This window comes from Emydura macquarii, unplaced genomic scaffold, assembly GCF_026122565.2.
Source record: "Emydura macquarii macquarii isolate MOO-44397 ecotype Brisbane River unplaced genomic scaffold, CSIRO-AGI_Emac_v2 contig_1253, whole genome shotgun sequence".
Classification (NCBI taxonomy): domain Eukaryota; kingdom Metazoa; phylum Chordata; order Testudines; family Chelidae; genus Emydura; species Emydura macquarii.
Genome location: NW_027131390.1, coordinates 20,095,130 through 20,121,484, shown reverse-complemented (window position 1 = coordinate 20,121,484; position 26,355 = coordinate 20,095,130). Strand labels below are relative to the sequence as shown.

Below are 26,355 nucleotides of genomic sequence, written 5' to 3'. Positions count from 1 at the left end.
TGTTCATGAGGAACCTTGGCCATAAAGGTCTTGCCTTTCAGATCAGGACTTTTTTGGGAGTATCTGTCAGAGACCATCACCTCTCTGGAGTGGGGGAATCACTCCAGGAACCACAGAATCTTTGTGAACACCCACAGTGGCATTTTCAGATTCATTTTAGTCACCTTAATTTCATCTGATTGTATCTGAGTGCAGTATCTGAACTTCCTATCATGAAACTTCACTGTAATGTGATGTTGTACAAGTGTCACAGAACTCCTGCTATGTGAAGGAGTCATGGAAAGCCTACTGGTAAGTTTGCATGTAGGCAAAGATCAGCTGGCTTTGCAGTGGCTGGCATTTAATCTGCTAGCTGATACAATTCAGAAAAAAATAAGTAATATTTTAAAATTATTTCTAGTATCAAATTCATAAGACATGGGACTTGGCACTTTAACACACCCATGACCACCTAAGATTTCAGGGCAGTCACTATTCTGCCTACAGGGACAGAATTTGGATTTTCCTGCTCCAAAAGCACAGGACCCTATCGCTTGGCCTAATGAAGGAGATTTTCTCCTAGCTTCTTGCTGTATAAGTTCTATGACACAGTTGGGCTCCAGCTCTATCCAGTAGAGGGCAGTGTGACAAATACAGACTAGTCACTTCACAGTCAGTGGCCTTAAGTTTCAACTTCAAGTGAGAACAGCAACTCATTTGTGAGTCAAATAGGCAGATGACAAACAACTGCCAACTTCAGTCAGTAAAATCATTTTTGTCAGGAAACTCTGTGGTGACAACTTCAAATGGCCAATTAACCTTAGCAGATCTCAGGGACTTTCCTGAGTGCATACTGATTACTACAATGGCTTGTAAATTGTGTTCTCCCTCTTGCTTCTACAAGCTTGCTTATGCAAAAGTGTGTAGCTGCCTACTAGCAAGAGCTCAAGTGCTGTGGCTGCATGTGCACCACAAACCAGTTGGAGCAGGACAATGAGTTTCCACACTTGCCCTTCCTTCTCCACCCCCTAGCCAGTGTTAGAAATTAGATAGGGGAAGGCCTGTTTCACAAAGGGCCAAAAGGCAGAGAGGTTACAAGACTACAATATATTCTCAAGTGTACTGACCAATCCCATTTTCAGTAGCCTCAAGCACTGAAACTACTCCAGCTTCATTTGGGAGACTATCACCATGTCTATTGGATCTCATCAGTCAGAATTTTCTTGTGTTAGGCCTACAATATTTCATTGCTCAATTACTCACACTTGTCACTCTTTGGAGCACTATATAGTACTCTATGTTAGACATACAAGCTACTACAGTACTGCTTTTGCTATTGGACCATTACTGTTTAACAGGCTAGTATTTTTTAAATATAGTGTTAGGTGTTTTTAATCCGTAGATCTCAATGCTTCTTATAAAAATTCATTATCTAAGTTATTCAGGGGTTGGGGGGAGGTACTTATTTTCAGTGCACAGAGAAAACAGCTTTAATTAACTTTCTTAAATTAAGAGATAAGAAAGAACAAAAGTAAAGTCGCCCTGGGAGAGCTTACAGTGTGTCCTTTCCTTTCCAACTGTCTGCACTAATCTCTGTGATCAAAATGGCTTCTGCACAAGGGTGCTTAGAAACAGAAAGATGCAGTATATAAAAAGCAAATGGCATTGCAGTTTCTGTTGCCACAGGAGAAAACTGAGACTCAAAAAAATGAAGCAAATTGTGCAAAATCATTCAACATGTCAGTTGAAGAGCTGGGAAGAGAACCCACTTCTTCTGATCCTGTGGTCCTTGCACTGTTCACTAGCCCATGCTGCTTCAAGGAGGCAGCATTGCCTACTGGATAGAATACTAGACTGGGACTCTCGAGATCTGGCTGCTGTTCCTGGCTCTGCCACTGGCCTGCTTGGTGATCTTGTGCAAGTCACTTCCCTGCTCTGTTCCTCAGTTTCCGCATTAGTAAATGGGGATGATAATACTGACCTCCATTGTGAAGCACTTCAAGATCTGAAAAATGCTATATAAAAGCTAAATCATGCTGCCTCCCTCCCTGGATCACCCTAAACAATTCCTTTCTCTCACCCTTAGTAATGAGACCCTTCAGACCATTATCATAGCCTCCCAAGGCAAGCAATATATGTCTGATTATTTTAGTCTTTTCTCCAAGATAGTCCCTCCAGCCCCTTAATCATTTTTGTTATCTCTCTGCCTTTCCTCCAATTTGTCTGCATCTTTCTGGTATTAACGTGCCCAGAACTGAATGCAAAGGCTCTGGCTCCAAGCTCAGTGCAACTCATAGACGGAGGGAGCCCAGAGACTTTATGCCACTATTCCAGTCTCCAGATTAAGGGTTAGAGCAGCCTTAGAGGTTATAGCTGTCTGTAATGGCCAGAATGGTTAGAGCTGACTGCTCTAGCAATACCTCCTCTGCTGCTGGATGACAAGGGGCAGGGGGGCAGCACAAAGATATTCCACTGACCCCTATGCTGCTTGGCGTACCTCATGACATTAGGGGTATTCCCAACTGGTAGACCCTGTACTGGAGGCACATGTAACCCAGAATCAGGGCCCAAGTCTCACCATATGGGGGGCAAGAAAGAGACACTGGCCCAGCATGATCTCTAGTGTAACTCAGTTGAAGACACCAGGGTTGAATTTGTCCCAATGTGTCTGCAAACCCTCCCAAGAAAACAGGGGGAGGGGGCACATTCTGTTCTCAGTTACACCAGAGTTACTCCAAAATTGGAACTAGTGTAACAGAGCAGAACTGACCCTCAGTCAGCATCCAGCACAGACTTCCTCCCTATGTGGCCAGACTTTCTTTTGCTGCCATGGGCTAATCAGCTTGACTAGGACACCTATGAGGAAGCTAGCAAGATGTTTGCAAAATCTCTCAGATAGAAGCTATTCTTGCATGTCACCCTCATGATGAAAAGACCAAGAAAGTTCAAATGCAAAACAACTGGCTTCAAAGACTCAGTAGCCTGCTCTGTGCTGCTGAATATCCAGAGGCAACAAACCATGTCAAACACACAGGGACCAGTTCAAAGTGTCTGAGAGCTCAAATGGTTTGGAGAGGAAAATCAATGGGAAACCTGTCTTAAGTATCCAGATGAGAGACCAGCAAGAAATAAATGTAATGGAAAATGATTGTGTTCAGTGTGTTTCACATTGTCTCTTAGTGCAAGAAAATTGCCTAAAAAGGGGAATGTCTTTGCACAGATTTCACTATTTTGTCCATGGTCTGTGAAGCACTAACTGGGTGCACAAATCGGTTATTTCACAGAGCTAGAAATGGAGAGTCAGCCTTACAAACCTAAGCTTATGCAACTCACATATAAAGCAGAGACCAATACAGTTCATGGTAGGGCTGGAAAAATGGCTCAAAAATGGTGATGCTAAACTCAGAAGAGCTGGCTGTGTTCTAAACAACCAAACAAAAGCAGCTTGTGATTGTGACACTGACCCTGAAGGGTGACCAGAGTCCTGATATTAGGGGCATTGTCTTATATATGCAACTATACCTGTCCCTCAGAAAAAAAGGTGTCCTGATTTTTCACACTTGCTATCTGGTCACCCTATCCTCTTCTACATAGTCATACAAACTCGTGTGTGCGTGCATATGCATGTGCACAAAGGAATTGGAAAAGGAGTTAGTGGAGAAACAGATTTCAATTTCAAGCTTCAAGGAGTTAATGTGCACAGAAAAAATTAACTACACCATAACTGTGTCCCTTTAATAAAAAGAAAACTGTTCTCACTCACTATCTGAAGCTCAGTCTTAAATTCTGGGTCAAATTCTGCTTTCATTTACACAATCTCATTGTATATCTTCAACTATCTATAAGATGTGGCCACTTCAGGGGAGGAACATGGCAACTATTTAACAGATGTATTACAACAGTTGACAATGATCAGATTATACCAGCATAACTGAGAACAGAGTTTAGCCCATTGCATCCAAATAGTCTCTCCTTTGGGAACATGCATCTGTCTCACATATGCAAACCAAATTTACATTGGACTCAAGGGTCTCCCTGTGATTTCAGTCATTGAAACAGTGGCAAAAAAACATGTTTCAATATTTTCCAACTGGCACTTTTCATTGTAGTTTCACTCAAAATACTTCTATCAAAAAACACATTCATTGTAAAAATACCCAATGAAATAATTATTGCAGCCTTGTCAAGATCCTCATACAGGCCTTCCTCTCCTCTTACCTCCATTACAGAATCTCCCTTCTCAAGGACCTTCTTGTTTTGCTGCTCTCCAGCATTCAGCATGTCAAAGATTCATGTCGGATAGATCAGCCAGTTTGAAAAACCCATCCCACCCTAATAGTCTTCACTAAAGCCAGACCTACACTAGGAAATTGGTTCGGTATAACTATGCCACTCAGAAGCGTGAAAAATCCACACCTCTGAGTGACACAGGTAAACCAACCTAACCCTGGTGTAGATAGCACTATGTTGACTGGAGGGCTTCTCTGTTGACATAGCTACCGCCTCTCAGGGAGGTGGAATACCTACGCCAACGGGAAAAGCCCTCGTGTCAGCATAGGTACCATCTTCAATGAAGCGCTACTCTGAAGTGGCTGCTCTGCTGTGGTGTTTTAATTGTAGACCTGCCCTCACAGAATTTTCTTCCTCAGGATTTCATTCCTGAAATGTTTAGAACACACTAGTTACAAGAGACCCCTTTATAACCCCTTCAAGCTTGGGTGGCCTTCTGATCCCCTAACAGTCAGCCACCTCTCCCTCCCCTGATCAACTCACTGTATGCTCATTGTGAGGCTAATTAGACCTTCAGATAGGGTGACCAGCTAGCAAGTGTGAAAAATTGGGATGGGGGTGGGAGATAATAGGCACCTATATAAGAAAAAGCCCCAAATACCAGGACTGTCCCTATAAAACTGGGACATCTGGTCACCGTACCTTCAGAGCCCAGCCCTGCCTCACTACATCCCCACCCTCACTATGTACTTGTGTGTAAGGCATAAACAAGGCATTAGTTGTTAGCACTAAGCCAGGCCTTTAGACACTGTCACAGCGTCTGCCCTTATAGCAGAACTGGTAGCAACCCCTTTATGTAGGTTACCCAACAGTTTCCTTTATAAAGGATTTTTGCAGCCTGCATTTTTTGTATCAGGCCTTTGCTTTCCAGCAAGGGGAATCCTCTCAGGCTAAAAAAGGACCTTTTATTTATCCATTCCGATTTGGCTGAGATAGAGAATGTTGAAAATTGCAATGTCCCTTGTCTCACTTCTGTTCCTCAGGGACAATTTGGCAACCCATCAAAAAGCCCAGAACATTCCAAGGCTGGCCTGGAGTCATGTTGCACTACTGTCAAAGCAGCAGCACTCTACTGGGGACTCGAGGGAGCTGCTGAAGAAGACAGCTAAGACAGGCTTCTTATACTGTACACTCAGGGCCCATTTATCCTGTCACTGTGCCTGCTCCCCCAACTCCAAGGGAGCAGGAGAAAGAGCCAGGCAGGCTGAGCTTCCCTCTGACCACTCCGTAGATTCAGAACCTAGGTCCAGCAACCCAAACCCCAATCTGGGATAACAACATTATTCTCATCTCCTTCTATTAGATAACATAGCCTATCCTCTAGCTGAATTGGTAGCAGTCTCTGCTACCATGCTGAAAGTTCAACATTCAAAAGCTCTTTAAGGTGGGAGTTTATTAAAGTTCCACTTAATACAATTTGTTTTTACCTTTAAAAAAAAAAAAAAAACCAGCCTAGGAAATTACACACAAGTAAACTAAGTTAAAAGAACATCATTAATGTTGCAGAGTCAAGCGCTCAAAAGTTAAAAAATGCCAAATTTACAATTGCCTGTATAACCTTAATTCTGCCCTCTTGTGCATCAGCATTAACATACAGTTTTTAATTACATGATTACGTTCTATTTTTTACATTGGACTCCTGCCTCATTCAGTGCACAAGAAAGACACACAAGGCAGCCAAAATAAGGCTGCAGAGGCAACCGGAAATCTGGCCTTTCCTAGCTTCAAGTGTTTGATTTTGCAACTTAACTGATTTTTAACACAATTTTTGATGGTTTTATATAATATATATATATGTCCACACATGCACAAAGACGTGATAAGTCACACCATCCAGGCTTGCAATAACTGAAACCCAATCAGGCAGCTGAGTTATAATGAGCCAGTTAAGACCAAAGGGCTGGAGCATACAGCCTCTGCTCCAGATCTCTTTTTCTCCTTGTTATAGATTTGATCAATGTTCTTTGCCCTACGAGTGTTGCCTAAAAGTTAGAGCAATGGGCTTGTAGCCAGGAGTCCTGGATTCTATTCCCAGCACTGTTACTGACTCACTATGTGAACCTGAAAAGGTTACTTATACCTTTCTGTTCTTCAGTTTCCTCATTTGTAACACAGAGATATGATACTTACTTGCCTTGCAGGGGCATTGTAATATTTGTTTAATCTTTGAAAAATTACTCTAAGATCCTTAGGTGAAAGATACCAGAGAAGGGCAAAATATTATTTAATGCTGCATTTGTCCCTGCTACTTACCCCCCTCCTCCCTCCAATGAATTTTTTCCCTTCTTATTAGCCTCATTCTACCTACACTCTTGTTGCAGCATTTTGCCCGATCTGTCACTTCCACTCATTAAGCTGAAATACAGCCCCCAGTTTTGAGAGCTTTGTGCACGTGAATAACTGATGAGCCACTTACATAGTGCAACCTCTACTGAAATCAGCAGGATTGCACAGGTGAAACTGAGAGTAGAGTTTGGTCCACTAACGATAAACATTTGTTACCTTCAGGAGTTACTTGAGGCATCCATTTCCGCTAAGCAGGAAAACCTGTTGCCTTTGCAGTATTGAAGCAGTCTGTGGACAAAGTGAATTGTGAACAAGCCACCTCTGGGGGCTCAGGCTTCCTTGGCTCTGTTTGCATGCTTTTTGTTTGCTGAAAAGAAAACACACAAAAGAGCAGAAGCTACTGGCAGATTTTAACTGATTTTACCACATGACTCAGTGACTAGACCTGCCTCTTACACTTTCTCTGCATTGGGAAGGCTTGTTAATGCTGTGGATGTACGGCCTGCTAACAGAATGTCATAGGGATAGCAATGTTCGGGAGCACAGTCTGGGAGCAAGACAGAGTCAGCACGCACAGCTCCCACATGTGTGTTTCAGGGGGAAGAAGGTAAGGATAAAAGAGCTCTTTGCACTATTCTTTGGTGACCCCCTCTGGCTAACCCAAGGAAAAACATCATGATTGATCACCCTAGAACAGCGGTTCTCAAACTTTTTTCATTTGCAGAGGCCCCTTTGGAAATTTTGAATGGACGTGTGGACCCCTTTGAAAATCTACTGTCTGCATATAGTTGAATTCTATTCAGTCAGTTTTCAGTCTAAGCCTTTAGCGGACCACATGTTGAGAACCATTGCCCGAGAGAACCAGCTCACAGCCTTTGAGAATGAAGAGCAAAAAGAAGTCAAACACTGGGGGTATCCATGGAGGAAACCCTTAACTATTGGCAATGGGATGCACATAACAGTGGAATACCAACTTTTGTAAAGGTACACTTAACTGTCATATTGAGGAGCATAGTATTAGTGTCCAGATGGCAGGAACTATGGCGATGGGTGTTAATGAAAATGCTTTAGGCCCAAGTGTTTGGCTTTACAAAACAAAACAAAAAAAGTTGAGGAGGCAGGGAGGGTTTACAAAATCTATCACTTAAGCTAGCAGAGATCTTCCTTAGCTGGTACTAGTAATAGGTCCTTTATCACCTCTATGGTACAACTACTAGAGGGCAACACCACACATACATCACTAGCATGTTACACTGTATTGTAGCAGAAATGGTGCCAATGGACTGCAGGGCCAAACTGTGTCACTTCAGAGACAGAAACACCCTAAAGTTGGGGAGGAAATGATCTGGCACTCAAGAGGTTCCTGGAACTATTATACTTGCTTGAGGCACAATCTCCATTAGTACTGGGGAGAGCATGAGGACATTCCTTGGACTCCTCTCTTCCCTCCCATTCAGCATTGCCAATGCCATGGCCCCAACCAGACTGCTCCCTTTGGCAACACTAGCACCTCCCTCTCCCACTTGCACTCCCAAGGGCAGCTAGGAAAACAACCATTACCCCTGCCATGCATAGGTTAGGAGAGGGAAATTGCTCTTGGTGCCACCCTCCCCCTGTCTCCTCTCCAGGACACCTGTCCCAGTTTGGCTTTGATTTAATTTCATAGAGCACTGAGAGTGCTCAGCATCTTGTAGGATCAGATCCTAGTCTGTAACTGTCATAGGTAAAACCATTAGCCTCAGCCAGTGCTGTCGGCAGTATGAACATCTCAGCTCACATCTCTCTCACCAGACAGCAGCAACTGCCCAGCAAGATAAACAACCCTCTCTTTATTGGTGTCTTCTGTCACCTTGATGTGTATTCATTGAGGAGAGTCACCCTGTGCTGGAGGCGTAAAGTTATGCATCAGCTTAAGTTTTTGTAGGCGATGGGACTCTCTCTCATAATTATTAATACATGCATGGGAGCACAGAGGCCAGTGTTGTAAGGGGTGTACACGCTGACACAATCCACTAATCCTGGGAACAATCAGTGAAGTAAGTTTATGTCCCACCCTACTAGGCCTTTCATCCCAGTCTATATTATGTACATGAATCAATTCCACCACCTATGAAATGCAACCACTTCTGGGGTGCTTCATAGTGTGGAGGAACACTACATATCAATCTGTGACATAGCCAAGGGAAAAAATTAGAGGAGAATTTTAGGATAACAGAATGAAAAAATACCCAAACTGAAATCTGGCAAACCACTCCAATGCTCACCAGAAATGCCATGGGGAAATGAAAGACTTCAATTTGAAATCTCAAGTTAAAGACAGAACTTCCAGTAGCACACTGTACCTAGCATGATGCTGCAGTATGGGTTTAGTACTAGTTCACAGAGAAGTGAGCCTCCTACTGAAGCATTAATATCTTGCAGTGACCATCACATAGTCCAGTGCTCACTGCTTTGGAAAATTCATGAGATGACAAAAAAATTAACATTGTGACTTCACAGTAGAATCAATAAGAAGGGCCAGAGGGGTAATACAAATAATGAATACTAACAATACTAATAAGGGCATGATGCAAAATAGCAGACCTTTGTTTATGGACGAATACAGTATCTTCAATAATTAGCAAATGTGGAAAGATTAAAAGGCTGTGATGAAAAAGCGAAAGGTAAATAGGTTTATGTTTCACACCTGACACAAGGAAAAATTCTTCACACTCTGGTAGTTACATTTTCAACTAGATTTCTTTGAATTAGAGAGAGGCCAGCCACCAAACTTAAATCTGGGTTCAGATTTTAACTTCCCCAGAGATGAGGTATGTTTGGGCCTGGATTTTGTATTGAGACAATCTCAAAATTTAAATAACACATTTGAAAGTGTGACAAATTTCACCTGCTCCACACTTGGAGCAAATATTTACAGAAGTGTCACAAATGAAGTGGAAACCTCCAACAGCCAACGTCATTTTTATCCTGAGAACAACTTCCTTTTAAACAGGGATCATAAGAAGGATAATTCTAAGCCACACAAAGCTCAGTATTTGGGGGCAGTATTTCTACTTTACAAAGACAGTTTCATTAGATTAGAGTTCACCGTTGCATGTGGAAATCAGAGCTTTCATAGGCAGAATCAGTAACAGCAATATTCAGGTGTGTGCAGATGAAAAAAATACTCAGATTATTCTCCCCTAAGGAGGATTCCTGAATTTGACTGTCATTATTACTAGTAGCTGAAAGCCCAGATGCCACATGGCTGTAATTCATAAAATCATTTGTAAAAAAGACAAAAACACGGCTCCTGTTTCCAAGCACGGGGTTGTAGTGAGCAATGTTGCTGTTTGCACATGTTCCCATAAATCTGTGCACAGCACTGCCCCCTGGCCAGAGGCAAAGCCAACTCTTTGTTGTCCCATGGAGCTGTTCCTTCCACCTTCTCTGATCAACTGTCAATTTATAGCTACTAACAGTGCCCTGTCATAAGCCCCTCGTACACCAGAAACATTCAAAAGTCTCACAAATTTAGTTCTGGACTGACAGCTCTAGCAACTGACAATTGCCACAAAACAGGGACACTGCTACATGTGGCAATGCATACAACACAGCTGAAATTCAAAGTCATGACAAATCTTGTATTATTGCAGTTCATCAAATTAAGGCCTGTACTTAACTTTATATGAAAACTCTTTCATTCAGTGTCGGATGTTGCCATAATAGCAGCATATGACAACTAGGGGTGAGCCCCTAGCCAGCCTCCTGTCACTCCAGCCTCTATAACCGAGAGGCAGCAGAGCTAGTTAGCTGGGCCGTGGCCTGATTACCTGAGGGAAGGCAGCTGTCAGCCTGCGCAGGCTGAGCAGTTGCCCAGGCTTGATCAGGCAATGGGCAGCAGTTGCCCCAGCAGGGTTTATATGCCAGCCCAGAAGGTGAGGGGTAGGACCTCTGAAGTAAAGCACTGTAAGGTGTTGGGAATTCACATACACTTTGTAAATAAAAGTACTGGTGACTGCAAACCAAAGGGTCTTTGAATCCTTTGTTGGCCAGAGGGGAACCAAAACAGAGGAGCTGTGGCAGAGGAACCCCTTACAACAAACCTTATCCATGTTATCAGTATGTCCTCAATCTATTTTATTATAGGCTGTGTTTATATCAGCCTCTCATGAACTGCTACCTGGATGAGTAAAGTGATCCACCCTTTTTGTGGCAGATCAAATGTTTATGAGCACATTAAAATTACTCTGTTACAAAGAGTTATACGAGGGACCAGTGGTTGACTGTCAGTCACACTGCCATCTTATTAGATGAGTGGCTCTCAACCTTTCTAGACTACTGCACCCCTTTCAGCAGTCTGATTGGTCTTGCGTACCCCAAGTTTCACCTCACTTAAAAACTGCTTGCTTATAAATCAGACCTAAAAATAGAAGTGTCACAGCACACTTACAGAAAAATTGCTCTCTCATATAATTATAAAATAAATCAATTGGAATATAAATATTGTGCTTACATTTCAGTATATAGAGCAGTATAAACAAGTCAGTGTCTGTATGAAATTTTAGTTTGTACTGACTTCGCTAGAGCTTTTTATGTAGCCTGTTGTAAAACGAGGCAAATATCTAGATGAGTTGATGTACCCCCTGGAAGACCTCTGCATACCCCCAAGTGTACATGTACCCCTGGTTGAGAACCACTGTTCTACGCTTCACAGTGACAGTCCAGGGAGATGTGTAGAAGTGTGTGGGTGGCAAATGAGGTGTGTATGCTGCAGTGAAGGGCTGCATGTGTTTGGGGTTATTGTGTGTGCTGGATGTGTTGTTGTACGGGTGGTGTAGAAGAGCAGTAGCAGTTGGGCCAAGTAAGCCATCTGTGCAGTTTTCCTCATCTAGCCAATGAAACTATTGCATGCAAATTATCTGTAGAGTAAGGCTGGATGACTCTGATATCGCAATGGTCTAGGACTCTTGGCATGATGTAGATACATGCCTTGCTGTCACACAGGTGTAATTCATAAAGTCAAAATGACTGAGAACATCAGAACTGGATGTTAATAAATCATGAATCCCAGTGATGATTGAACCCAGTGATATTCTAAACAAAAAGAGCTCTCCACCCTGCTTGCAGTTGTTTCCATTGCATCAACCTGATTTAACAGCAACTCTGGGCTTCAGAATGACACAGTGATACTCCTGGAATTTTTATACAGATTTGTATTTGAGACACGACCAGAGGCCCCACTCAAGACCAAGGCCCCACAATGAAAGTCCCTGCCCCAAAGGTTTTATCATCTAAACTGATAAAAGATGGGAAGGCTAGAGGCACAGAGAGGTGAAGCAACTTGCCCAAGGTCCCATAGCAGATCAGTGACACAGCTGAGTGGTGAACCCAGGTTTCCTGACTTCCAAGCTGTGCTCTATCCACTAGAGCACATCAAGTCTTATATCATCATTAATATATTCTACACTGTGTATCCAGCGTACATACTGGGATAAAACATGGCTCTTCAGGCATTGCACATTAGCACTGTGAAGGAACACACCAAAGTGGGAGTCACCCATGCTACACCTGCAGACAGAGGACAACATGCACATGCACCCAGCGCTCCATCTTGACTCCATTAGCTAGTACAGAGGGGAGTGTGGTTATGGGCATGCCTTGTCTTTGTTCTGTACTACTGAGGGATTGTAATGTTGTGCAGAGTCCTTCTTGCATTCTGGGAGTGCAAGGACTGTGATCCTGACTAGTCCTGCTGTGGGTGATACGGAAGGGTGCAGATGAAGGCTCTTCATGGCCTCATGGCCCTTACCCAGCTTGCTCTTCCCAACTACATTTATTTATCATTTTACTCCAGTCTCTATGGAAACACATTGTGATATTACTGACTGAAATAGGGAAGTTGCAAAGTCTGCTGGGAACCAGTGGTACAGAAGAGAACAAATGTTGAAACTCGGAAACGTAATTTCTCTGTGAAGAGCAATGAAATAAATGGCAGGAGAATTGAATAGCATTACATGTGAGAGACCTGAACTTAATACTACTTCGATTTATTAACGAGATTGTCTCATTTATATTTATATATGGAGGAGTGTGATCAAATCACAGGCCTTCTGGGATTGTCTTGTTAATGTTAACAAACAACACATTAATAGTATAGTGGTCTGTCGACTGGACACTTTATTTGCTTCATCAGTTTTTTTTTTTTTTTGAATGAAACGAACAACAAAAAATTAATAGCCAAATATGATCCCATTGAAACCAATGGTCTCAATGGGATCAGGATCTGGCTTAAAAGAACAAACATAGAAGCCAGTAACAACACAACTACATACAAACTAACATGGGTCAAGTAGGCTGTGTCCAGATCTGGGTTGGGTTTTGGCCATGGATTGAGTCTGAGTCTGGGATCAGATTCAATATTGTCAGACTCTAATAGGCTGTTCTTGTGAGATCTGGGATGATTTAAATGCAACATTGTAAAGAATAGGACAGTTTTTGTCTTTCTTTCCCCTAACCCTCTTTTTTTTTTTTTTTTTTTGAGAGAGAGAAAAAATTAAATTCAAAGAAATATGGGCCTTGCATGAGACTGTATGAACTATGAGACTGTAGTCAGGTTTAAGGCCATAAACCCTAACTTTTTTTTATAACCATCTAAATTTAGCTTCCAGGACCTCTCTCCTACACTTCCTTATGTCACTGGTACAAATACGTACCATAATCACAGCCTTCTCACCAGCACTCACTAGAAATCTGTCTAGATGTCTTGGGAAAACTGTTGCATTCACACCCAGCAGGCAAGACCTTCATTGGTTCTCATAGCAACCACACACCCATCTATTGATAGTTCTAATGACTGAATCCCTTCTTACCCCAGTCCATCTACAAGTTACAATCGTCACATGAACTGCTTGGTGCATGAAGAATGGCCAGTTGCTGCTGCTCTACTGGAATGCAAGCCCACTAAAGCTCTCTCACCAGAGCTGTGTGTGGGGCACAGAATATATTGGACAGCCTTTTAATATTCAATGGAAAACCAAAATCCAATCAATGAACTGTTTGCTGCAATTCCGAGACTGCATATATGATACTATAGTGGTAGGCACATTATAAATGTAATAGACTAATTTACCTATGAAGAGTACTGTTTTGTACAGCCTATCCCACTGCACTGCTCTCCACAGTCACTTCTTTCACACTTATCTAACATACAGCCTAGTCCTGTGAAGTGCTGAGCATTTTCAGCTCCTACTGATCTTAAAAGGATGTCTATATTGCAATAAAACACAGGTGCTGGCCTATGTCAGCTGACTCAAGCTGGGGCTGCAGGACTGTAAAATTGCAGGGTAGACACCGAGGCTTGAGCTGGACCCTACAAGAGGAGAGAGTCCTAGGCTCCAGAGATCTACACCGCAATTTTATAGACCCACAGCCCGAGCCCAGCGAACCCAAGTCATCTGACATGGGCCAGCCACGGATGTTTTATTGCAGTGTAAACATACCCAAAGGGAGGGAGCCCAGCACCTTGTAGGATCAGGTCTTAAAAAAAAGTACTCAGGCAGTTTCCCAGTATTTATTCTAAACCACCTGCCAGTGTATGGTACTCAAAGGGCAGCTTCCAGCTGAGAGGAACTCAGCATGGTTCCTGTTGGCTTGAAGAAGCTGCCACTTTGTTCTATTGGTTGAGCTGCTGCCTATGAACCACAAGGCTCCTGCTGCTTTGAATCTCATCTGCAATAACATGTAGGATGGATGTGCAGAGTCCATTGCTGGACAGATTGTTTGCTTCATGTCTGGTCAGCAGATGCTACAGCTGAGAATGCCCTGAACACAAAGAGCTGCAAATGTATATTAACACAGGGAGCATGCTGTGGCAGATTTTCAAAGATACACCTTCATTGCTTTTATAAACTGTACATGAGCTACACCAGTAAATTTGCCTTTTCCACAAGCAAATGAGGGCTATAAGACACCTTAAAGAGTTATAACTGAAAATACAAAGTGGTTATCAGCTAAAGTATGTTATGTTACACAGATGTGGTCAAATGTACATTTAAATGACATTGCCCTTATGGAAAAGTCTTATACAATTTCATAGTGAATATGAAACTTTCTATAGACTTTATAAACTAGTCTATAGAATCCTGTACCAGGTGAGCTTTATGCCACCTTTCTACCCTTTGTGCCAAACTACACAATTTGCTGTATCTGAGGATCTAAGACAATGAGGCTGTAATACAAACCCAAATCAGGCACATCTGTATTGTCCAACTGAAAAGAAAAACCAAAGAAAGAAATTGGAACTAGTTAGTATTGTAATATGTCGGATGTTAGATTTAGTGTCATTCAAAGACCACAGGCAGCAGAGGAATGAAGAAAAATGAAGCCAATTTGTGGCTCAGTATTTATTAGCATTTAGATAATATGCCCCATCCATCATACACAAGGCATGTTTCAAAAGTACCAGTGCCCTTGTGTTCTGAGTACTTGGAACCCTTGTAAATCGGCTTCCTCTGCTCTTGCTGAGAATAAAAACACATTCATCTGGATGCAACCTCTGGGGGGGAACAACATCTTTTTCTTTGGGATAGAAATAAAGATAGATCATACCAAGGAGTCTTAAGAATAAGAGACTGCAGATTAAGACAAAGGAATTCACTGCTTCCCACTAACATAGAAACCAACAAGAACAGCCACAGGACAGTGGGAGTAAAAATCACTGGATGACACTGACAGGGTCTATTTCAAAGAATCTAAAAACATTCAGCCATGTGGATCACTCTGTTAGCTATGTTATTTTGCAAGAGTGGAGAAAGCCATCTGGGACTATGAAAAAGTGCTTCAATAGGGGTCCCGGAACATCTTTTCAGGAGTTTGATTCCTGAAGCATCTATATTCTGGTGTCTGTAGTATTGAGGACTGTGCTTTTAAGGACTGAGCTTCCCAGGAAGTCTGTGTGGGACACTGTAAAGCTCTTGTTATATATAGACAGCTGAACTTGGACACGGAACGAAGCAGATCTCTTGCAAGCACTGAGTGATCACTGAACAGCACTGTGCCTACCAGTTTAGCTGGGGATCAGGGACTGTGTATTGTGGAGTGGAATTCAGAGAACAGTCAGAACTGCTGTACTAGCAGCAATGTTTGTGGCTTCCAGATTTGTTCCCAGGTGATACAGCCACCCATTACACCTAAACTTCAAAAAGGTCTGAGGCCACGTCTGAGATGACGCCCAGGAGCCCCCCCTCCCAGTACACCACTGACTTGCGCACAGCCCTTGTTGCTGTCTGAATCATGGAGCCTGCACAGCTCTGCACTGTTATAAGGAATGTTGCAAACACAGGACAAATGATTTGGTATTTGCAGAGCTGCAGGATGTATCACAGGAACGGAGGGTATGACCATTTCTGTGAGGACAGGTTAGTCAGGGACATAGGAAAAACCAATTCAAGCTTGGTGGTGTTCATGAAGCAGCTTCAGGTGATGTAACACCACTTTTGAGCCCAAGAAACAAACTAGTGGGATTGCATTATAATGCTGAGCAGTGGCTGCAGAACTTTTGATGTGAAAGGCTACATTCTTGAATCTGTGTGCTGAGTTCACCCCAGCTCTCCAGCACGTAGTGAGAAGTGTGTGGTGATTGCACTGCGGAAGCTCGTAATGCAGGACTGCTACCAGTCTGTGAGAAATCATTTCTGAGCTGGAAAATCCACCGTCAAGGACATGGTCATGAAAGTGTGTAGGGCTGTCAATTGTATCCTGCTGCACAGGACTGTGCCTCTAGGCAACATGCAGGAGAGTGTGGCTGGATTTGCAGCTATGAGGTTTCTCAGTGTGGTGGGTGATAGGTGGCACGCATATTCCTAATTTGGCCCTAGCCCACCTTGCCACAGAGCATAGGAAAGGTTACTTTTCTATGGTTACATAAGCATTGGTGGCTCACTAGGGACACTTCACTGATATCAATGTGGGCAGGTCAGGGAAGGTGCATGATGCTCCCATGTTTAAGAACACAGGTCTGTTCTGAAAGCTGCAAGCAGGACATTTTGAACCCAACTGGCAGGTTACCACTGGTAATGGTGAAATGCAAGTAGTAATTGTGGGGGAACACAGAGGATCCCTTGGTCCCCTGGCTCATGAAGCTGTACGCTGACCCCATAGCAGCTCCAAGACTAGATTCACTTATTGGCTCAGCAGGTGCAGAATGGCAGTTGAAGGTGCTTTTGGCAGATTGACGGGACACCAGCAATATTTACTCCTTGGATTAGATCTCAATGCGAAGGTATCAAATGCGAAGGGGAAAAGTTGCCACCAAGCTGGAAGTGGAGAGGCTGATTACTGATTTTCAACAGCCAGACACAAGGGCCATTAGAAGAACTCAAGGCAGAGCTATGTGGCTTTGTGAGGCCTTGAAAGAACACTTTAAGGATCAGCCACTGTACCGTCCTGTGCTGGACAGTGCTCTAGATTATGTCTATGCTGCAATTAAAAACCGGTAGCTGGCCCACACCAGGAGATTTGAGCTAGCAGGGCTCAGGTTAAGGGACTGTTTAATTGTGGTGTAGACATTCAGGCTTGGGCTGGAACCAGGGCTCTGTGACCGCCATGAGAGGGAGTATCCCAGAGCCCAGATGTCTACACAGCAATTTTTAGTCCTGCAGTCTGAACCCAAGTCAGCTGACCCAGGCCAGCCACGGCCATGCCCTAGATCTTCTATTCCCCTCAAAGCTGCAATGGCAGCTACAGATAAAACAGGCAGATATATAATTATATTTACAGTCACAATGGAAAGCGAGAGTTAAGTTTCAGAACTTCTGTCCCTTATCTCCATAAGAGTTACAAATAAGACATGTTATTCACACTTCAGCTTCCCAGTGCCTCTGCACAGCACCACTCTACAGCCACAGCCACTGTGACTATGACCCATGTGGGGGGTGAGAGGGGAGTGAATGAAGAGGGAGTTGTTCGGTTGCATATAACGATAAGATTTTCAGCTCCTATTTCCATGGGCATGCGTACAGGGCAATGGCACTGAGTACTGGCACTATTTTCCATAGGCGGTGGCGACTGCAGCTGATCTCACTCCCGAGGGTCACAAAGACACAGAACACAGCTGCTGCAGCTGCTGCTAGCATTCCAAAGCCACCCTGAGCCTCATGCCACTGTCCTGTGCACTGCAACGGTCCCTGGTGAAGTCATCATGGAGTGGCATGGGAAAGTGTCCTACTGCAGAGGAAGAAGTAAGGCAGCCATCCTTAGAAACCTTTGGGAGAGGATTACAGAGTACCTCCATGAAAGTTTTATCGAGATCTCTCAGGAGGATTCAAAGGTCATCATTATGTACATAAACTGCTGTGCATGGCTCCCCATCTAACCCTACAGGGGAACGAAAACCAACTCTCCCTTTGTTGTACCTCTACCTCTTCTTGCACAAGACAGACAATGAAAAGTCGATATCTGTGTCCTGCTAACTTGGGGTAGGGCTGGGCGCCATATCCACATTTAAACATTTTAAGGGAGAGTGTATACACACTTACCTGAGACTCCTTCCCCTGGATTGGGCTTGTCTGTGCTCAGCTGTCAGTACTGGCTAGACTGTGGTGGAGTCTTCAAATGAACCTGACTCACGACATAGCTGGAGCCCCCTTACCTTCAGTTGCACGTCCCTTCTCCTCCTTGATGTTCATGGCAGGGGTCTTTGTCAAGGGCTCCACTGAGGTATCCACGCTGGTCTGTGGGGTGCTGGCACTGCTTCCACCAAGTACGGTGTACAACTTATTGTAAAAGTGGCAGGTCTGCAGCTTGACACAAGATTTACTGTTGGCTTCCCTAGCTTTGGGGTATTGCTGCTGCTGTTTCTTCACTTTCATGTGCTGTAGATCTTTATCATACCCTTTTGTCTGCATCCTTTGTGCAATCTTTTTAGAGATGTCCACATTTCTATGACTGGTCCATAGCCGTGCCTGCACAGCCTCTGTTGCTCTTAGGCCCAGAAGATCCAATACCTCCTTTCTGCTCCAGGCAGGAGCGTGTTTAGAGCGTGCAGCTGGCATTGTCAGTTGGGTAGTTGCACATGACAAGGAAGTGATGTTAGGTATGCTTACCTAGGTAGGCAATCAAGAAAAGGCATTTTAAAATATGTGGTGGTTTTAAAAGAGAAAGGAGTTTCTCATTTGGTCAAAAACAATTTTTTGTGAGGAAGGGTCACTTTCAAATTTCCTGTTTTGGGAAAAAAAAAATTGAAAAAAGTTTCAAAGCTTTTGAAACATCCAATTTTGATGTTTTCTAAACAAAAAATTTCCATTTTTTGGGTTCAAAATTACTTTTGTTTTGAAAGTTAGATTATAGGAACATTAAAAAAAGAAAGGTCAGAATTGAAAAGAAACATTCTGAAATCATGAAAACAAAACATTGGATTGACCTGAACTGAAGGTTTTCTGGATTTTTGGTTCATGAAAATCATTGAGATTATGAATTTTTGTCCCAATTCAGGACGAGAGAATTTCTCAAAACCTCAAATCTTTTCCCAAGACAGGGAAGTCATTTCCCAGCCAGTTCCAGTTCAAACATTTCAGCTGTGGCTCCTGAATATTTCTCAATGAGGGGGAAGTTAAGCTGTAGATTGGTCTAGCAGCTGCTAACTATTAACAAAACAACAACAAAACACACAAACCACTCTTTATTCACAATCAGCATTTATCTATAGTGATTATGGGAGAATGAATGTTATTAATTGACAGCTCTGGACCCTGTGAGGGAGGAGGGTCCTAGAGTCTGGGCTCCAGCCCAAACCCAAATGCCCACACCGCAATTAAACAGTTCCTTAGCCTGAGCCCTGCAAGCCTGAGTCAGCTGGCACAGGCCAGCCGCAGGTTATTAACTGCGATGCAGACAAAATGTAACAAAGAAAAGGGCCTCAGTAAATAGGACCCTTCCGTTCAAAGAATATTACTATGTAATTAATATCAGTGCTTTATAGCCATACATCTTGAAAACAAATAATGATAGGCTGAGCTAGCAGTTTGTGTGTTTGCTGAGACTCCTTTGCCAGCAAATACCAATATTAAACAGAGGAATAAAGTATTTATTATTTGAACTTTTTCTTCTAAGTACAATCCTGCACACCACCACCTCCCATTCTTAAAATAGCTTATTTTAAAAATTGCAATAGAACAAGAATATCAGTCATTGCTGTAGTGTGGAAATAAAATAGCTTGACAAACTCCACACCCACACACACACCCACACACCCCCTCTAGCACCCCCCCATGAATCACTTCAGCCACCTCTGACAGGCAACATGGCGGGGGCACTCTGGGTTTGTTGTTTGGGCATCTCAAGTGCCAAGCAATATGCTTGGGACAATCTGCTTGACTCTCACTAGCCACTTCCCCAACCCCCAAGTACCATGCCACAATCTCTAAGGAGGCAGGAATTAACCCCAGAAACTACTGCACTCAGCTATAAAACATTGTTATCTGAGCAGAGACAAACCCTTGATTAGAACAAGGGTGCATGGGGAAGTCAAACTTACTCCCTCCCCCCCTCCCCCTCCCCAGCAGCACCACAGCATACTGAGCTCCCAGTGCCTAAATATACAGAGGAATGCAATCTCTAACCTGATATAAGAGGCCAAAGAGCCTTCAGCCCAGTCTCTAGCCCCCTGCCGCCCTGGCACTGATTGCTGGTGCTTGTGTGTGGTGGGAGCTCAGAGAGTGAATCCCAATCTCTGCTGCACTGCCCGGCATCCATATCCATAGCTCCATAGGTCAAGGACTCCTGTTCTGAGTCTAGGCTGCTCCTTCTAGCCTGGCTGCAGCCATGACCCCAGCATGCTACTTGAGCTGATGCCCCATCCAGCAGCAGCAACAACACATGCGCCCTGTGTGTGACTTCTCCCCCATAGCAGTCAAATGTCCCAGCACCTGTCTCCTGTCCCCACTTGGGCAGGACTGCGTTCCTTCTTGGAGTGGCATTCTTCCTTTCCAATGGGGATGGGAGGTGGGCTGGCAGCAGGAAGACAGGTTTGGGATTTCCTCTCAGTCCCGTAGTTGACTTCATACTAGGATCAGCTCCTCTCTCTGTGCCTCCCCTTTAATCAATCAGGGCTCCTGTGGGAGTAGCACGGGCTCTTTTTCACTGATGCTGATCTGTGGAGTGAGGGGCACCTGTAGGGTGGAATGTGCCAGCTGTATAATAGTACTGTACATATAACAGTTTAGGACAGGAAGTGCAAGAAGAATATGGTGTCCAAATGAGATGGGATATCTAGGAAGGCTCAGCATAGTTACTTACATTGGAACATGGTCAGGGACTGACAAAACTGCACTTGCGAAAAGAGTCATGAGATCTTCAATAATAAGTACAAGTGGACAGGACCTCAATTCTGTGCCACATTTGAATCACAGCACCTCTCTTTACACAGCGCCTCCTACTGACACGAGCTATGAGACAGAACAAAGCTTGATGCCAAATGAATCACCAGTACTAGTTCCTGAAGTCCTGACATTTTTCTTGGCAGTCTGCCACTAAGAACTGACGGGGTCTGTTCCTTCTGAGCTCTTATTATTATTATTAGTGTTACTTAGAACTGATGTGGCTACGACCTCGAATGGTGTGGATACAGCACACGACAGTGTTTTATCATCTCCTAGACCCCTCCACCTAGAGCTTATAACCTACAGGGCAGAATTTTATTCTACCCAGTCCTTTTTGTCTCCATTGGTATTGCCAAACCCAGCCAAACACCACTGAACTTTGGAAGCATTCTAAGCATTGGCTTGTCCCTGTAACATCAATTGACTCTCGACAATATTGGATCATCCAACTTTTTAAAATAAGTAAATGACTGTAAGACCCTGCTGCTAGGAGCAAAACAGAGCCTGAATGCTGACAGAGAAACAGGGTTTTTTGTCAGGGGATAACCGGCCCTTCGATGGGTGGGGCACAGCCTCAGCTACTGCTCATGAGATCAACAGATTCTGAAACAAAACCAAAGCAAAGATGTAACAGGGAGCAAAAAGCTGTTTCCATGTCCCTAACACACAAACAGCTACAGATGCAGTCACACAAAGAGGCACATACAGTATACAGTCCAATACACATAGACACCAGTAGACATAACAGCACACATACAGATGAGTATATGAAATTAAACACACAGATATATATGCTGCTCACAAACACTGGACAAAACCAAATACAGCCATATCTGAGCAGTTAACATACACTAGCACACACAGCAACATACACACAACCCCTTCCCCTCACCTCTATATCCATCTGTTGCTATAAATGAAATGATTAAAAATAAGTTGACAGATGGCACTTCAGGTGTTGTGCAGAGATGGCAACTCAGGGACTATCACCAAACCAATAGGGTTATATTTCTTATACACCACAAATCAGCAATTCAAACCAAAGAAGTGGATTAAACAGCTGAACCAAACAAATGACGATTTGTAACAGGCTTGAAACTAGCAGCAGGCCCATTGCCGAGGGCAGCCTATATGAGAAGGGGAATGTGAACATGACAGATGAATGCTCCCTTCCATTCCAAATACTCCTGCCTGCTAAATAAATTAGTAATGTCATGAATAACAGCTGGAGCAGCAGCAGGGCCTCATGTATTCAATATGGGGACTGGGAGGTAAGAGTGTCTGTAGCAGCTGGTCTGAGAGCAAACTGGGTGGAGGAACCGTTGCTGCAGACTCTGTTGTTTCATCCTCTGTCCCTGCTCCTATTCCTACCCTTGCCCATGCTGTTGCTTTTTCTGAATACACTTCTGTACTGCTGCCACTCATGAATCTGCTCCTAGCTTCTGCTGACATTTCTGCCCCCTGGCTGCACAACCCCTCCATCTGCCCCTGCTGCTTCACAAGCAGCTAAACACACAGGTCAATGATATTTTGTTGGCATGACAAGCTATACAAGTATGGCAACATTCAAGAGAGAATCAGAACCTTCAAAAATCTGTCCAATGGAGGTTCAGTACACCCAGGATAGAACTACACACACCTGTAACAGAGTCTGGTGCATTTTCCTGTAACATCATGTGAATGTTACATGTAATGACCAGTGCTAAGCAACAGAAAATTCCATTTTCTTGGATTCTTAGTTTCCTTTTTTTAAAAAATCTGAAATGCAACCTGAAGATCTTTTTTAAAGTTACTCTTTGTTTCATGCCTCCCCTTACTTTGAACTCATTAGGCAACTGCTCATTATATGCCTATCTGCAGACAAGTACACATCAGCCTTTCTATCTATCTCAAGTTTTGGAACCTAGATTTAACCCAAGCCTAATCTTTTTTCTCATGAATGACTGTGGTTTTGTGTTATTCCTTTGAAAAAAGAAAGGAGATACAATGCATAAAAGGCACCATATTAGAGTGAGTTATATTATATTGTATCCATATAGGAATCTCATCTAATAATCATAGTTTTTAAGATGCACCTAGGAGATACTTGAAGAAACCTATGTAGGCATCTAGTGTGTGTAACTGTCTAGAACAATTCTGTACGCCTGCTGCATTGATAAGCAAACATCAAATTTAGGGTAGGCTTTCTATTTCCACACAACTGTACTGCAAGTTATTATATCATAAAGAAGTTTATGGTTCTTCCTGAATTACTATATTTTTATTGATACACAAGTGATGATAACCAACCAGAATGAGGCTGTGAGCAGAACGGCGCGTGAAGGGGTCCCTTAGGGAATACAGGAGATTTTCAAGGTCTTCTCAAGATTAATAACCTTTTGTATGAAGGTTTAGTGGTTCATCCTTCTGCTGATGCTTTGTGGAGAGCAGGAGGCTGCAGTAACATGCATCTTAACAACAAAGGAATACTGTAGCAATTTTGTCTAAATTACTGATGGCTCTTCCAGTGGAATTAGCATTTAACAAACTTGATGAGTTTCTTCCTCTCTGTCTCTTCCCATCTTTTTTTTCTTCCCCAATTTCTCTCTCATTCACTCTTTGTATGGGTGAATAAAGACATCACATGGAGAATTCCACATTTCTGCCGAATCACTGGCCCCAGGGAAGGATCCTGCAATATTGGTGCAGTCCCATAAGTGAACTGATCTCATAGCCCCCACATGAAATGAGCAAAGCACTTAAGCACATGCTTAACTTTAAATCCATTTAAAATTAATGGGACTACTCATGCTTAAAGTTAAGCAGCTGCCTAACATGCTTTACTAAAGCAGGTCCTTACTGAATTTTGTGAATGTGCTTTCATGTTCACTGATATGAATTCAGCAGAAAAATCTTCATTTAAAATATAAGTATCACAAGTAAAATCATTCTGAAAAGTGTATGGCCAGTATTGCAGCTCTCACTCCCATGGAAGTGGCCTTGTGTCTGATATGGAAGTAGGGTGCTCTATAGGAAAGGAAATGTTTTATTAAAATAAGCCTGTATAGTGAGTTTCCTCTCTGAGCCATTTGTTTTTGGAAGATAAGGGGGTACCCTCTGACATACCTTCATTCCCTCACACTTTAAAAAGTCCCCTTCAAAGGCTTCTCATGATGACCTTGCGTCCTTCCCATTTCCGACAGAGTTCTTCATCACAGATGGCTCCCCCTCAGGGAGGACCCCAGGATTGAATCCTAATGGTACAGGAGATCAGGACCCAAACTCAAATCCCCGCATGAGGGTCAGATAAATTTTTTACAGAGCCTTTCATCATGATGAAATTTGCTTGGTAAAAACACAGAAGCCCAAGGAAAGGGTGATTAAGATGGAAAGACTTTAAGAAATCCCTTAGCTGTGAATAATGGCGCTTTTGAATATGAACCAAAGTGCATTTTGTGACAGATATGGCAATTTCCTGCATATCAGGGAAATGCATCTTTGCAGAATGTGTGATTTTAAAGATTCTATTAAAATATGGAGACACATTAATGAGAAATAGGTCCTGAAAGAGATGGTTTGCAGTAAAAATCCTAGCACAATCTCAGCTAGAACAATATAGGTTAGAAAGTTGTGTTTTAGACCAGCATTTACAGATTTGTATTACGTTATCATGCTTGTTATCAGAATGCTTGGATCCTGGTACAACCCCCCAAAATGACTCTCATGATATCAAATAAAATTATCTGATGACAATATTTTCTGATTAGCAGATGTGACTCAGATAGGACTCTGTGTGAGCTGTTTTCCCATCAGAATAATAGGATCACTACACAGCCCCAAGAAAACACTGTGCTTCTGTCTGGATCAGTTTGAATGGAAGTGCCTAAAACGAGGCAGAAGCGAAGAATTCCCTGTTTGGTGTGTGTGTCTCTTATTTTAGAATCGAACATAGCTGCATCTGACTCTCCTTGCTGGGAAGGTGAGTGAAGTTTAGCCTGTGTTACTGTCTGAGGATGAAGCAATTTGTTCTAGAGTTCTCCCCTAATGCTTTATAAAGGTTTATTGGCTACTGAGAAATCAACACCTCGGGGCCTGTAAAGGGGGATGCTCACCACCAGCACCACCTACTGGCTAGGCTGGGTGTGTGGCAAGTTGTCTTCTTCCCAGCCATCCCCCTTTCTTATTGCTATTCCACTCTGCAGTAGTCTGTCTTTCCAATGACTCTGCCCTCTGGCCAGGTCACATATACAAGCTTGTCCCTTTAAAGGTATGCATAAAGAATCCAACAATGGGGGAGCTTCGAGGATTAAGCAGGAGGCCTCAGGGTTCCCCCTCTTTGGTCAGGATCTCACAGCCCAGAGCCCTTTATCATCAGGGCCTTCTTCCCTCAACTAGGTTCCCCACGTCAGAGATTAGGCCTCTGTAGTAGTGCCTCTTGGGTGGTTGATACGGGAACCCAGGCCCACCCTCTCTACTATGTTCCAATTGAGGACCCAATGGTAGGCAGCTAAGTCCTGCCCCAAAAGGTGCTATGCAGCTGCCCCTCTGGATCACTTCCTACCAGTCCCCGCTCTTCCCACAAAGTAAAGTAAAGAACTAAAACACAAAGATAAAAGTCTCTGACCTTCAAAGCCTCACCAGTCACTTCTTTGCAGGATTGGTTAGGTCACTCTCACCAGGCCCCAGCAGCAAGCAGTCCTACAGTGCTCCTTCTCAGGAGCTGAGAATGCAAAGCAGCTCACCTCCACTGTGCCTGTCATTGAGTTAATCTGCTCCTTCTCTGGCCTGTGCGGGCTTTGCAGGTGGGGTGGGGCTACCTGGACCCAGACTTTAACCCCTTCTGTTCCTGTGTGAGGTTTGTACACCCCACCTCAAGGCCAGAGAGGCTCCAGTCAGGATACTGGATGAGGAATAGGAAACAAATATGAAAGTTGATTTGATCTTAAATTTTCTCTTGGAGTCTCAGCTGTACCTCTGGCAGGATGACAGCAAAGAGAGATTCTTGCAGTTGTTTGCAAACATTTCAATAGCCTCAGACCTTGCCTCACACCCCAGATTGAAGGACCCAGATAAGGCTCTGTCCTCAGAGATAGGAAGAGAGACAACAAGGAAAAAAGATGCAGCACTAGGAGAATCAAGGTTATTCAGATCTTCTCTCACAGTTGACCCTTGCTTTATGTAAAGGCTAGAGTCTGCCACCCTTACACTGAAATACCCTTGTAAGGTCAGAAAGGGAACCTGCTTTATCCTGGAAGCTTACACAATCCCAGCTCTGAGCTCCATGAAATCAATGGCCCTCCTCCTGGAGTAAGGAGCTGCTCAGTATGAGCGAGGGTAGCAGAACATGGCTCTAAAAAGTTACTGTTTGCGGGGAGAGCATCAGCTGTTCGTTAGATGTTTGGGAGCACTATCCTACACAAATTCTGATTTTATTTGTCAAATTTGTCTTCTAGAGAAATTCCTT

The 26,355-nt window shown here is 43.4% G+C and overlaps 1 long non-coding RNA gene across 1 annotated transcript in view; it reads right to left on the bottom strand.

The window, feature by feature from the left end:
* LOC137153187 (uncharacterized) overlaps positions 1-18,271 on the bottom strand; it is an 84,305-nt gene extending 66,034 nt beyond the window's left edge. Inside the window, exon 1 of the long non-coding RNA XR_010919716.1 lies at positions 18,185-18,271. This is a non-coding gene — a long non-coding RNA (uncharacterized lncRNA). The remainder of the gene's footprint in view (positions 1-18,184) is intronic.
* Between the last annotated feature and the right edge of the window lie 8,084 nt (positions 18,272-26,355).